This window comes from Nannospalax galili, unplaced genomic scaffold (assembly GCF_000622305.1).
Source record: "Nannospalax galili isolate Female #2095 unplaced genomic scaffold, S.galili_v1.0 scaffold831, whole genome shotgun sequence".
NCBI lineage: Eukaryota > Metazoa > Chordata > Mammalia > Rodentia > Spalacidae > Nannospalax > Nannospalax galili.
This window is the reverse complement of record NW_008329142.1, coordinates 959,244-975,384: the sequence shown is the minus strand read 5'-3', so window position 1 is coordinate 975,384 and position 16,141 is coordinate 959,244.

Below are 16,141 nucleotides of genomic sequence, written 5' to 3'. Positions count from 1 at the left end.
CTTTATTAAAATATAATCTCTCTAGCCTCATGGTGACGACCAAAGGCAGTATGTAAATAAACTTCTTTATCTTCATTTATTAGACTAGTTAAAGAGAGAGTCTCTGCTTTATTGGCCTCTGGTTTATTTCCTTATTTCCATTCTATCATTTAAACATATTTAAATGACATGATGTAGATACCTTAAACTATGTAGAATTCACCAAGCCACCTTGATCCTATATTCATGTTTGTAGAATATTAATAACTTGTGGATAAAAACAAAGCTTCCTTCTGTCCTGCTCCATGGTATGGCCAGTTGTCTATGCTTCTGGGACACTGAAGTGCTCACTAGGGGTTCAATATGACACTAATCAAGATTCTTTTGGCTGTAAGTGACAGATTGCCATGGCAAATTGACTTAAACTAAAAGGAACTCACTTTCTTTATTCAAGTAGGAAACCGATATAGATCTTTCAGCCTACAGGTACTGTTGGTACAGTTGGTTGCAGGAGTTTAAGCGTGGTCACTGGGGCTTTATCTGGTCTTTTTCATCTGCCTGCTCTCCTTGCACTGCCTGGCTTCACCTTTAGGTCGCCTCTCTCCATTGAGTGGGTAAGATATTCATCATGGCAGGATGAAACCATAATTGTCCTAGGAAGAGTCATTCTTCCTGTATCTATGTATCAATCAAAAGGAAACATGCCATAATTAGATTAATAATTATTTTATAAAAATAAATGGTTTAACTTTAAGGCTATGTCCACACCTATAGCTGCTGGCTAGTTTCAGTAGTTCTTGTGTTATTAGGACTCTCTTGACTGCAAGAGAAATTATCCCTTCAAGATAGTGATGTGGTCAGCAAAACAAACATCTTCCCCCTCTACCCACCTCCCAGTAGTTACCCAGAGGAATACCTGTTCCATCAGTTGTACACTCTCTAGCAATCTAAAGCCTTCAACATAATGACACAGCCTGACTGAAAGACTTTCCTCACCTGCCCTCAGACTTATTGGCAGTTTCTGTCTCGCAGTCTCCATCCTGCTCTCATTCCTTATTCCACTGGGATCGGTGTCCCTCTCTTATACACACAAAACTTGCATGTACTTTTAGGAAACAAGTAAAACATCATTTAGTGTAAATTCTTATATAACTAGTAAATATGTGCTTATTTTCTCTTATTTATTGTAGAATCGATTTAATTATTTTTATATGTCTTTCACAATCTAAAATAATACAACTAGCATGACTAAAATAACACAACTGCTTAATTTTAAGCAGTTTTATTTCTGTCATAAAACTGTGACTGTCCAATCTCTTTCAAAGATGTGACTTTTAGAAGGTTAACCAGTGGATGGAGTCACATAGAAGGATATTTGGAGACACAAATTAGACTCCATAGCCTATGGAGTCTAATATATATACATATAAAATATGATAGAGCATATATATATATATATATATGATATATATTGGGAAGGCAGCAGTAAGGGGAGGTGCAGATGGGGGCTCTCAATACCCTTAAGTTTATATTGTATGAAAATTTCAAGAATTCAGTAAAGGACTTTAAAAAACTATCAATATGTATTGAAGAACTTTTTGCTTATATCTGTCGGGGGGCAAAGAATATGAATATGAATTTATGAATCTGGCTACTCCTCACAGAATGTCTGAACAAGATTTTTCTAGTAGCATTAGCTCAGTTACCTTAGGTTTGCCCATTCAAAATCCAGCCCCTGTCTTGAGGACAGTAGGATCTGGTTACCATCAATCAATATATCAATCACTAAAGGCAAAATGAAAGCAATAACAAGACTATTTGTGTATTGCTGGATTGAATAACTCTAGTTCAATCATACATTAATTATAATTTAAAGAGATTATTATTGCAACCTATATGAATCTTGTCTTCTCAATGATTTCTATTCATATTATGAAGAGTTTATCTGATTGATCTTGTATTATTAACTCCTGTCAAAGTTACTAAAGCAAGCAATGTTATATGTAGTGATACCACTAAATAATATGAATGAGACTATAGTTTTTAAAGTGAGGAGGCCTCTTCTCTCACTGAAATAACTCAACATAGTGAATTATGAGGTTAAAAAGGAACTTAATTTTCAATGATCATAATCAATCATGTTCTTCTATATATATTGATTCACATGATGAGAGTGTTAGAGACAATACTGAATGATAAGTTGTATATTGTTTGTTATGTATTTGTTGTATATTGTATGACTTTTGTTGAATGTGGTTGCACTCATTTCCCCTAACTCATAAACAGTAATTTTTTTATATAATACTAGTGTGTAAAACTTAAAGGTACAAGTTTAAAATTAATGTATAGATCTTGACTTGGTTGGATAGTATGCTGCACTGAGGTAAGATGGACTTTGTCCATCTTTATAGAAGCCTGTGGGGATATGACTGTTACTGCCTTAGTTACATTTCTGTTTCTGTGGAAAAACTGACCAAAATCAACTTGGGAGAGGTAAGGGGTTATTTGATCTCTTACTTTACAATCCATCCGCCAGGAAAGCCAAAGCAGAAAGAAGACAGAAATCAGAGGCTGGAACTGAAGCAGAGCCCCTGGAGGAAGGCTCCTTACTGGCTTATTTCCTCTGGTTTGCTCAGTTACCTTTCTCATCCAGGCCAGGCCCACCTGCACAGGGATGGCACCACCCACAATGTGTTGGGCCCTCCTACATCAATTAGCCATTAAGAAAATGTCTCACAGACATGGCCACAGGATAATCCGATGGAAGAAATTCCTCAACCTAGGTTCCCTTTTCCCAGATGTGTCTAGTTTATGTCAAGTTGACAAATCTAATCAGCACAATTAGATAAATTCCCCAGGGACAATGAAAGCAAGCAGGCAAAAAGGAAAAGTTTCCTTCTGTGGTCCATTTATATGGGCTGCCATTAGAAGGTGCTGTCCAAATTTAGGGTGGGTCATCCTGATTCACTTAATCTGGTCAAGAACCTCCCTCACGTTTTAGTTAATTTCAGATTCAATCAAGTTGACAACCAAGAGTAGTCATCACACTTAACAAAAGCATATTTTTTCTTTAGAAAAGAAAAACAGAAAACAAAACAGAAAACAAAACAAAAAAACAAGCAACCCCCCCCCGCAAAAAAAAAAAACTATCAAAAAAAGTCTTCATAGGAGATCTGTGTCTAAAACTTGAGGGGCCTTGAATGTACACAAGAACTTTCCACACCAAAAGTAAAAGAGAGTAAAATCAGGCTACAGATCTCAATCTTACAGTCCTACCATTACATCTCATTAAGCACATAGTCGATACCCACACGTCCTGAGCTGTTTTATTCTTTTCTATCTCTGTTGTCAAATATTTGCCTAGAAATCTGTGTGCATATATTTGTATATATGTATTGACATAAGCCCGTGTGTGTGTGTGTGTGTGTGTGTGTGTGTGTGTGTGTGTGTGTGATTAACTTCATTTCTGGCCAAAAAATTAAATAACTAATATTTACATTTTCAGGATTCATAGAGCAAATTCATTTTCCAGCCTTCCCTAAAGATTTTTCCCTAGCTCCCTGCCTCATATTTTCCTAAGCTGTAAGTTTGAAGGAAATTAAAAAGCAACAGACAGAGCAACATTGTGGATTGTTCAGGCTGATAAGACTATTTTTCTTATTATCTGGTGAGAGCAGTTCTAGAAATATACCAAATAGTATAAAAAATTTTCAATACTGAGAAATATCATTTTCAATGGCACTATTAAACTTTGAGGGCATTCATTTTTTAAATTAACAATGTTTAGATATTAATACGTATTCCCTGTTGGTAAGATGATCATAAAGGGTGATTATTAGTCTCAATATTTTTATTCTCCTCTACTTTTTCTAAAAGTGCTTATTTACTTTTAGTTTATGTGTCTAAGTGTTTTGCCTGCATGTATATATGTTTACTGTGCATATTCCTTGTGCCTGCAGAGACCAGAAGAGTGTGCCTGATCTTCTGGAACTGGACTTACTGATAATTATGTGCTGTCATGTGGATGTTGGGAACCCAACTCATGTCCTCTGCAGAAGTATCAAGTGTTCTTAGCTGCTGAGCTATGTCTTCAGCCTCTCTTCTACTTTTAAATATACAATAGATATAATATGCTATTTAATTATTATGTAACAAATTCATATATGCAGACAATGTATTCCGATCATTTCCATCCTTAATTTTTATTCTCAATATTTTAAATCATGCTTCAAACATGGCTTTATCCTAATTCCTTACCCAATAAAAGGATGAAAGTGTGAAGGGAAGAGTAGGTTTTGCCGTATATTCATTCACCACTGACCATTATTTTCCTAGAATATGTTGTAGCATAACCTTTAAAAAAATAAAAAAGGTCAAAGTTTAGAGATGAATGCAGGAGCATTGACTAGGTATGTTTGTCTCATGTATCATTACAGCCTATACATAATTTTTAAACTTGAAATGTTCAACTGAAATAAACAACTGACACCATTTTCTTTCCCTATATACTACTGAAAAGTTGAAATAATAGGAAATTGTTACATATAAGTTGTGCAACTTTAAGTAAAAGGCTTGGTTGTTTCAATGTCAAACACTGTATATAACTAAGACACTCCGTGTATTATCATTAGCTATTTTGTAGTATGAATGAAAGTGCTAATTTATTTTAAGCTATGTATGGTGGTTCACACTGGAAATCCTTGTGTGTGTTGGGAGGCTGAGGCAAGAAGATTGCTACAAGTTTGAGGACAGCTTTGGATACATAATAAATACGAGTTATAGTGTGACACCCTTTTATAAAAATCAAGAAAGACCCTGTCATTTAAAACAGGCAGATAGGAACTAGAGAGATGGCTGAGCAGTTAGGAGTTTTTACTGCTCTTACAAAGGACCTACGTAAGTTCCCACAACCAATGAGTGGTTCAGAACCACCTATAACTCCAGCTCCAGGGGATTCAAATGCCCTCTTCTAACCTCTGCAGGAACTGCACTCACATGCATAAACCTAGACACAGACACAGACACAGACAGACAGACAGACACACACACACACACACACACAAACATAATTAGAAATAAAAATAAAATCATGAAAAAAACAAGCACGTAAACAAAAAAAAAATACCTAAGGTAGTTTATTTTAAATTTATTTGGAAAATTATAACAACTTATTCTCTTTGAAAATCATATGATCAATTATCTGAGTTTAGTTCTTTGGGGGTAATAAAGCTACTGAGTTTTAATTTTTTAAAAATAAACTCTATTTGAGGGCATTTTAAAAAATTTAAATATGGGCTGGACTTGGTGACACATGCCTTTGATCCCAGCATTCAAGAGGCAAAGACAGGCATATCTCTGTGAGATTAAGACCAGCCTGATTTACATAGTGAATTTATGGCCATCTGTGGCGACAGGGAGACCCAATCTTAAAAAAAAGTAAAATAGGGGCTGGAGAATGACTCAGCAGTTAAGAACACTGGCCGTTCTTGCAGAAGACCCAGGTTCGAATCCCAGCACCCACACGGAAGCTAACAGTTGTCTGTAACTCCAATTTCAGGGGATCCGACAGTCTCTTTTGTCCTCCACAGGCATTGCACACACAGATACACTTACCTACATGCAGGCAATACATGCATACACATTAAAAAATAAAGTAAAATACAGAAATGTTTATCTCATAGAGCTTTCACTTACCAGGTTTTAAAATATTTTTAAATTATGGGACTGGAGAGATGACTCAGTGGTTAAGAGAACTGACTGCTCTTGCAGAGGACCCAGGTTTGCATCCCAGCACCCACAAGGCAGCTAACAACACTCTGTAACTCCAGTTCCAGGGAATCCAATGCCCTCTTCTGACCTCCATGGGCAATGCATGACACAAGTGCACTTATGTACAAGCAGACAATACACTCATATACCTAAAATAAAGCAATAAAATATTTTTGAAATCTTTAAAATTAAATTATTAATATCATTTATTACTTATTTATTGTGTGTGTACACAGACAGACACACACATAAGCACCTGTGAGTGTGGAAGTCAGAGGACAACTTATAAGAGCTGGTTCTTTCCTTCCATTGTGGGATCAGGGATCTAACTTAGGTTATTCTGGCTTGTGTAGCAAGTGCCTTTACCCACTGAGATATCCTATCATCCTAGTTTAGAATAGTTTTATTAATTAATTAGTTTATTTATTTATTATTTTGGTCTTTTTGAGATAGGATCTCCCTGTAGCCCCAGCTGGCCTGGAACTCACTATGCAGACCAGGCTGGCCTGGAAGTCACAAAGATCCATCTACCTCTTGCCTCCTGAGTACTGGTGTTAAAGGTGTGTGCCACCACACTAGGTTTAGAATACTTTTAGCAGATTAAATGTCTTAAGATTTGGGAAATCGGTATTAGAAATATTCAATATTATATCCCAAGATGAGTGAGAATCATTTGCTGAGCTTGTCTTTGTATTTGTAATTGTATTTTAAGTAATATATTTTATATTTTTTCCAGAGTAGATATTTTTACTGAGAATTTCATACATATATAATATATTTTGATTCAATCCACCCCCACCCACCCCTTACAATTCCTCTCTTATCCCTTTTCCAACTTTTCCACCCCAATCTCATGAGCTCTCTATTTCTTTAAGTCACCTGAATCTACTTACTGTTGTCTGTATGTGCACGTATATAGACCATCTACTAGAGCATGGTAGAATTTCAGGGATCACATCCTTGAAGAAAACTTATTCTACTTACCCCAGCTCCCATCAACTGACAATAGCTTCTCGGCTAGGAGTGGGATTTCATGAGTTCCTTCCATATCCCCACTGGAATATCGCCTGACTTTTATGTGGGTCTTGTGCATGCAGTCATAGCCAGGATGAGTTCCGTGTGTGCAATGGTCTTGTTATGTTCAGCAAGTACTACTTAGCTGTAGATGCCCACTACTTCTGGTTCTTATCATCATTCTAGATGCTCTTCCACATTGATCCCTGAGCCTTGAGGGTAGGGGTATGATATGACTGTCCCATTTGGAACTGAGCACTCTGTAGTCTCTTATTCTCTGTACACTGACCAGTTATGGCTCTCTATGTTAATCACCATAGACTGCAAAAAGAAGCTTCTCTGATGAGAGTTGAGAGATGTACTAATAATGTGTGGGTATAATGATAAGAACTTAGGGGAGAGTTTAATACCATGTCCATTTAATAGAATAATAGTTCTAGGTTCTGCCCTAGGGCCTATGAGCTAGCCAGCCTTGGGTCTTTGGCTCAGTTTACAGTACCAGGCATAAGCTCTCTCTTGTGGACTGGGCTTTAAATACAATCAGAAAGTAATATGTTACTTCCATAACATTCACGCCACCATTGCACCAATGGGCCTGTCTTTCCAGGCTAGTCATTATTGTTGCTTGCAGTGTTTACAGCTGGGTAATGGTGTTGAATACTCTTCTCCCACAGTAGAGTAAATAGAAACTTCAGGCACTGTGAAAGGCATCCTGTAAAGATAAAGCTTCCAGGTCAGTCCTAGCTTGATTTTTCTGTGTTGTATAAATCATTTATCTGCAATAGAGTCTTCAGCAATAAAGTCTTAAAATCAAGTTCGGGGGAATGATCAGAAGCAATGGCAATAACCTGTAATGTTAGGGAGGTGGTTCAATGGGACCTCACTGACCAGCAACTAGTAAAGAGGTAATGCAAACCTGTCACTGGGATTTTTATTTAATAACCTATGGTATCTGAGAAAGTCATTGTCTCCTGTTATAGGGTAACTCCATTTAAACTCCTTTTATACATGAATATTTAAATATTTTAGGAAACTTCCACAATAGTAGGTTACCATATGGCATTTTCAAAAGCCTTTAGTGTTAATGATTCCTCCCCATATTCCCTCTTCTATTCTGCCCCTAACCCCGATCTGATTTAACTCTTCCTTTGCCATAATTTATCATAAACATTGTAAAATAAGCTCTTATCCCCAAAGGTGTAAAGGACTCCTATTTTATCTTCACTACTCCTTTACTAGAACTAAACAATGTTTCCTTGAAACCTACATGAACTTTTCCTTACCATGAGGGTACAATTAATAAGACAGCTGCAAAACTCAAACAGGATCGGGCAGCAGCTGCAACATTTTTAACATCCCATTGAATAATTCTTGCTTCTGGCTGAACCACACTGACCAGTAAGATAAGGATCAAAGCCTTTCCCTTCCAAGTATCTCCAAATGTTGAGAATTGAAGAATTAAAGTGTTCAGACAAGTCTGTGAGTTAGAACCAAATTCAAACCTAGAACCCAACTCACCTTGTCTCCTCCCTCAGCCAATCCTAGAGTTCTTTGTCTTGTAACTATTTAGAAATGACATGCCACATCATACACATAGGTCCCTGCACAATCTTCTGCTCTGCCAATTTACTTGATTCCTTACCCCGTTAACATGGTAATTTGCCAGTGACTGTATTTCTTACACTACTTGTGAGAAAAAGGTAATATAGATTTTTTTTTTTTCTGCCACCACATGGAGAGAAAAGGATTAAACAAAATGCTAAGGACTGGGAAGAAAAAAGTCAATAAAGTCAGCCAGCAAAATGTTTGGGCCAAGCATAAAATACCCGTGATTTAAAAACACCAAACATCATAGTGTGGGCATGAGGATTTCTGGATCTCCATGGCCACCCAGCCTAGCCTACTTGGCAAGACCAGGCCTCTGAGAGACTCTGTCTCAAAAGACAAAAAAAGCCAGAATTGCCCAACATTGACTTCTGTCCTCCACACACATAAACACACATGTGCAGGTATACCTTTACACATGCATTACTACACACATGAACACAGAACACATACATACAGAGAGAGAGAGAGAGAGAGAGAGAGAGAGAGAGAGACAGAGACAGAGACAGAGACAGAGACAGAGAGAATGCTAAATTCTCGGTGGAAGATTGACAGTTTCCAAATGGAATTAGACTGTATGGTGATATAATTTAAATATAACCGAGGGAAAATGTAAGGCCCAGTAAGATTCTTAAGATCCACCAGGGGTAGAAACTATCCTAGCCAATGATCATCAAAAGAGGATTTTTGATGTACAGTGACAGTAAAAATAACATTAAGCAGTTTTTCATATATAGGTGAGGTCATTTGATCTTCAGACAATCTAGCTAACAAGTATTACTATGAATTTCAACGTAAGTATGAAAACAGACTTTAACTCAGGGACTGGTTTGCTCCTGTAGCATAACTTGTTATTGTCAATATTTGAAGTTGGCCCAGGTGTTCCAGTTCCAAAAAAAATTCTATCCTTGTTGGATTAGGACATTTAATGTAAGACCAAGATGTGCCTGAATTTACCCTTTGGACAGATTTTTCATCTATCATTCTCAGCCATCAAATGCTTTACATCCATCATATCAGTTGATGAGAGCAGCCTCATGAATGAGAAGAGACAATTATTAAAAGTTCCATTTTATTGTGGAGAAAACATAGGGTCAGAAACGTAAATTGTTTTGATGAAAGTAAAGCAGTAAAGACTGAAACATGATTTGATCTTCTGTTTCTTACTTTAAATTCAGAAACTGAAGTTATGGAGAGAAGTTGCCAGCTAGTGAAGGCTCACATACCTCCAGGAACACATCTTATTTTGAGCTTTAATGATAGCTTGAAGTTATTATCTTTCAATAGCAAAGTAAATCCCTCCCTTAGCAATTATGCCAGAGAACTGTTAACTAAGCCATATCTGTCACTTAAAATGTACCCTCAGAGATGCCCATGATTCATCCAAGATTTTTTATAACATTGAGACAATTGCTCCAATAGTTAAACATTTGTCCCACAATGACTTAAACACAAATGTGAAGTAGAGAGACTAAACCAACATTTGCTTAATCAGCATTTTTAACCCTCTCCCCCCCACCCCCTTTTAGATGTTGTTTAGAGGATCAAAATCTGTTCTCCCCTTTGAGGATTTATGCTATATAATAGAGATGGCTGGAAGCCATTAAAACAAAACAATCTGTGTATCCTCAAGGCAGAATAAGAATGTAAGTTCATTTTAAACATGACACGGCTGTGAAGCTGGTGCCACGCTTTTTCTGATTAATCTCCATGTGTTTGCTCATTTTGTGCAATATGTTAGATGACAGTAGCTTTTCATTTAGCAAATTAATTTCTGCTCTAATTCAGTGGGGATGAAAAAAATTAAAATCTGTACTTTTATGAGATTAAAGAGGCCATGCTTCCAAGAAAAATACAATTTTGAAGTCTGGAGATATTCTAATTCAAAAATAGAATGACTTGGTTGAGGCCAACCTGGGATACATGAAGCCTCATCTCAAAAAAAAAGAAGTACTTCTGCATAAACCAGGTCTTCTTAGCTATAGACTCGTGGAAGCAATACTCTTATTAAAAATAATGTGTTTCCATATAAAAAGAAAAACTGGTATGATTTAAAACTCACTCTAAAACAACATGGAGAATCCAACAGTGAAAAAGAATTTTATAAATTTGCTTGGAGGTGTTGGTGCTGGGTTGGGTTTGGCAACAAGGGGTCTGGGGGTGGGATGAGATGGGGGAGAGTGGGGAGCCGTTATTAAATTGTATGTCCCTGGTAGTTTCATTCCCCAAAGGAATTTTCAGAAACCTTGTTTCTGGTGCTGATACAAGTGCCAGACTGCAGTTTCCACATTATAAATTACCCTTGTTTTGTTAAAGCTTAAATTATTTTTATTAGCTATTCACCTGGGATGCGAACAAGAGTCAAGCTAAAACTTTCAGATAAGCAAAACAGCTGCTGCAGTTCATTTTCTTTGTCCCTTCTACCATGCCTGCCTCCTGCCTAACCCCATTCAGTATTTCCTTACTTTTCAATAAGTCTCTTTGGCCCAAGCAGGTCCATTTTCCATCATAGCAAGATATAATTTTCAATATGTTTAGAACGAATATTGTGTGTATTCATTATGTGCACATGTAAGCATGTGTATGCCCATATATACACATATTTATTACACATGGTCTCATGCTGTCTTCTTTATTATCATATAATAATCTTCATGTGACATAATCATTCTTAGATTTTATAGGTTATTTAGAATTTGTTTTCATTCCATAGCGAATTTATTTAATATTTTCTATTTTTGAGTAGTTAAGGTTTATAATCATGTGTTCTGTAATTAGAATTAAAATTCTACTCTTTATGCACAATACTTTAATTTGATATTCTAAATAATTTCTTCATACATTCCTAGAAGTAGAACTGATTGGTTACTGACAGCATGTATTTTAACCTTTAGAAATCTTTGCTTTATGGGAATATTTATATCATAGGTATGAAACATTCTATACCAATACAATTCTAATAAGCTATTTTTCTATCCCTTTGTTTGTGCAACAATTATCTTTCTTTGGGTAAACACCATATATTAGATTGTTATAAACATCTAGCAACCTGTATCAAACATACAGTTGTAAGCTGTCTGTCTTCTGAACATATTGATATATCAGAGTGCATCTTGAACTAAAAGGTATATCTCCAAGCCAAAAGAAAATTTAAAGATTGAAGTGCTTCTTTCCTGGACATCTCATGAGGAAAGATGGTAAAGATGGCATATAGTTTTGCTTCATTTATTTTTAAATGGGCCAAAACAAGAGAAATGGTATTATAAGGAAAGAACTATCGTTCGTGCAATAGAGTCCTTTATATAATCATTGTTGTCCACCCTGGAAAATGCTGTCTTTGGGGAACATAGCTCTTTCAAGGATATGTGCAATTTGCTGTATGCTAAGAATGTACACTCCATGTTCCCCCAAATTAACAATTATAAGGTTTTAAGCACATTTTAAATATCCTTAGATATCTTAAAATATTTTTACCTCTTTGTTTAAAACATTTTCCTTTAGTAAATACCCAATAATAAAATATTTAGAAATTAGATATAAAGAATAAGTGCATATACAAAAGGATCCCAGATTCGAACTGTATTTTGCCAATATTACTGTTATTTTGCCAAGTTTTTACCTCCGCTCTAGGCATACTTCAAGAATATGATGGCGAGAAACAAGGAAGGTTGTGATATTGCTCCATGGATATGAAAAGTTAAAAATGTTTCCTTTTGTAGTGTTGAATTACTGTATTAAAATGCTATTCATCAAAATGTTTTGATATTTCCAGAATATAAATATAACATATAAACAAAAATAAGAGAGAAACACTCAGCAGTGTGGAGAAGACACAAAACTTGAAGTTAAGTAGAACCATCTGAATTCTACTGATAGCAAATTCACATGATTCTTGGTACAGGAGCCTTTGCTCATATGCATCTCCATTGGAACTGTAAGGTACAATTATTACTAAACCCACTTGCTGGGGCAAATCAACAAAAGAAAGTTAGCCAAACATTTTCTTCTTGCATTCCTAAAATAGTTTGAGGTAACCTCTTGAGAGCCAATAGCTGATGCTTCAGACCATCTTGGGAGAAGACAAAAGGAAGTCAGAATAAAGTCGTGCATATTCTGATACAAAAATAAACAAACATGGTTTTAAAAGTAAAAGAAAAAAGTTGATGGACAAGAACAACCATGCCCCTAGAACTCTAATGTGTTTCCTCTTAAAAACTTTAAGGCAACAAGGGATTTTATATCGAGATGTGACAAATTCCTCACAGATGGGAAAAGATACAAAATGCTGCTTTGTAAGCATTCATTTTAACCAGAAAGGATTTTCTCACACAAGAGCAATACCCAGTGTGTGACAAACGATAAAATAAATAGATAGCTACTGAAGAGTATTCTTCTGCAGTCATCCAGAGGCCAAAGCCACCAGCATAATCTCTATCCAGCGGAAACAAAATCTCTTGGTTTCAGGATGACCACACAGACAGATTTTGTCCATTGGTTTGTGAGATTTCTTCCTCTGTTGACATAAAATCAGGCCACACGAGCACTCACCTAAACACCCTTTGCATCTTGTTCCTTGAATTGGAACTGCCCCCCAATACTTAGGTTTACTGTACCCCAAGTCCCTGATGGCATCTTATGTTCTCCTTCACTCTCTCAGCCATGTCTGAATGGCTGACGTTGGCTCTAACCTTTCTTCTGTTTCCTTTCATGCATGCATTCACAATAGCACCTTATTTTTACCTCCCTGTTCATGGTCATGTCATTGAACCTCACAGGAGAGCAAATGATATCACAAAGAATTAGGGATAAATGGGGAAGGTTTTTTTTTTTTTTTCAAATCTTTGAGAACAATGGACTCCAAGAGGAGAGTAAATTATGTACATTTTGAGGATTGCTAGCTCCCTGAGGTCATTAGGTGCCATTTAGCACAGTTTGCTGAGCCTGAGTTCAGAGACCAACATCAGTCAATGACTCCATTGTTATTCTTACCCAGAACATATATTAAAGTTTATTACTGAGTAATTACAAAAATGATTGCTTTTCATCACTGATAGCAATTATGATTGCATTTCACGTCTTCGGTTTGTACAGATGGGAAACCACACATAGGAACGATCACAAGTTTCAGTATGATTTGAGCCCCAACTCCAGTCCTCAGAGAAAAGTTTTCATCATTAGAGTGTAGACAGAATTCCAGTTCAGGCAGGAAGTGTTATAACACAAAATTCAGCATGGGAGCAGGTAGGAGTCTGACAGTGGGAAAGAAAGAGAAGTAGAGGAATATCAGTAAGGTTGGGGTGACCGCAGAACAGAATATCAGTAAGGATGGGGTGAGAATGAGAGGCAGAATCCAGGATGAAAGTTAAACTGGAGTGAGGAAAAAAAATGACTCAAAAGACAAGTGATGTAAAAGTAATTAGAAGGTGGGTTCAGACCTCCATCAGGGTAGCTGCTCAGTGCTCAGCAGACTGCCAGAGAGTGCTGGGTTCTAGCTTCCCTCTGGCCTCCAGCTACCAGAGGGCCTGAGAACCCAGAGGACAGCTTGACAGCCCCCGATGGATCCTGCCTCCACGTGGTGGTGAGCATCCCCTAATTGCGCCATACCATCCCCCAACCTGGGATTTTGTGAGGCCCCTCCCAAGGCCCCAGGGCAGATCTGGCTTTGGTAGGCTAAGACACAGATAGGATAGGGTTGACAGCACATGGGACTGCCTGAGAGAGCCTGGATCTTGCCTCCACATGGTGGAGGAAGCCTGAGTGTACCTGACTGGAACCTGAGCTGGGCTTCTGTGGGTATCCCTGGATAATTGGTCTGAAGCTCTCAGTTCCCTCCAAAATAAACCTGAGAGAACCTGAACCCTGTACCAACCAGCTTTATATAACCAATAAAGAAAGGATCTAGGCACCCAGATAATACAAACAGAAGCATACTTCAACTTAATTCTCATATCAGAATCATAAACAACAAAAGAAATTCACATGCTAAAATCAAAATGAAATAATAACAAAATAGAAAGCCAAAACACTATGTCACCACCAAACTCAACCAGTCCTGTAGGAGAGTTCTAAAAGGAGAACCCCTAGAGATAACACAGGACACTGAATTTAAAAGAGCAATCATAAATATGATGAAGGAATTCAATGAATTCCAAGAAAACATGAACAAACAAATCAAAGAATTAAAAGAAGATAGGGATAAACTTCTTAATGAATTCACAAAAGAGATAGAATATTGAAGAAAACTCAGGCAAAAATGAAGAAGGAAGCAGAAAACTCAATAAGCCAACTTGAAACAACAAGGGAAAGCCTCACCTCTAAAATGAATGAAATGGAAAACAGAATATCAACACTGGAGAATAAAGTTGAAGAATTGGACCACTCAAGCTAAGAGTATGGAAAATTAAAAAAAAAAAAAAACCCACAGGAATGGAATATGTAAGAGATGTGGGACACCATGAAAAGACCAAATCTATGGATCTTAGGAATAGAGGAAGGGAAGAATTTCAGGTTAATGGTATTTACCAGATCTTAAACAGGTTTGTAGAAAAGAATTTCCCAATATTAAGGAAAGACATCCCCATACAAATACAGAGGCACACAGAACACCAATAGGATCAGAAAAGAATCTCCCCACAACATATCACAGTAAAAACACTAAATGTACAGAACAGAGAGAGAATACTGAAAGCAGCAAAAGAAAAACAAGTCACATAGGAAGGAAAGCCCATCAGAATTACAGCTGACTTATCAATACAAACTATGAAAGCCAGAAGAGCCAGGACCAAGATATTTACAGTTCTATATGACAAGTGATGCCAGCCCAGAATACTATTCCCAGCAAAAGTGTCTATTATAGTTGAGGGGGAAAGAAAAATCTTCCATGACACAAATAGCCTGAAAGAATACATGTTCAGAAAACCAGGCCTCCAAAGAATACTTGAAGCAATACAGAGAGCAGAGAGAGTAACAACTATACCCTAGGGGGAACGAAAGGAAACAAACAAACTTATAATCTAGGAAACACAAAATTACACAGAGAACACAAACAGCAATCAAAATGACAGCAAGCAATACACATCTTTCAATAATAACCTAAAACATCAAAGGACTTAACTTCCCAGTCAAAAGACACAAGCTAAGTGAATGGATTAAGAAACAAAATCCATCTCTTTGCTGTCTGCAAGAAACCCATCTCACCTTCAAGGACAGGCACTCCTTAGGGTGAAAGGATGGAAAAAAATATTCCAAGCAAATGACTCTAAGAAGCAAGCAGGTGTTACAATTCTAATATCTGACAAAATAGACTTCAAATTAAAACTATTGAGAGAAGGATGAAGGAGGGTCACTTCACTCTAATCAAAGGAATAATTCACCTAGAAGATATTACAATCCTTAACATATATGCACCAAATTCTGGTGTGCCCAAATTCATAACAACACTAAAGGATTTTAAGACACAGATTAACCCCAACTCAGTAATATTAGGGGACTTCAATGCCCCACTGTCTCCATTAGACAGGTCAACTGGACAAAGAATAAACAGAGAGACATCTGAATTAAATGATACCATACATCAAATGGACCTAATAGACACCAAAGAATATATTTTTGACTCAGCACCTCATGGAACTTTTACAAAAATTGACCACATACTGGACCACAAAACAAACCTCAACAAATATAAAAGTATTGAAATAATTCCATGCATTCTATCAGACCACAAAGCAATAAAGCTCAAAATCAACACTGGACAAAGCCCCAGTCACTACACGAA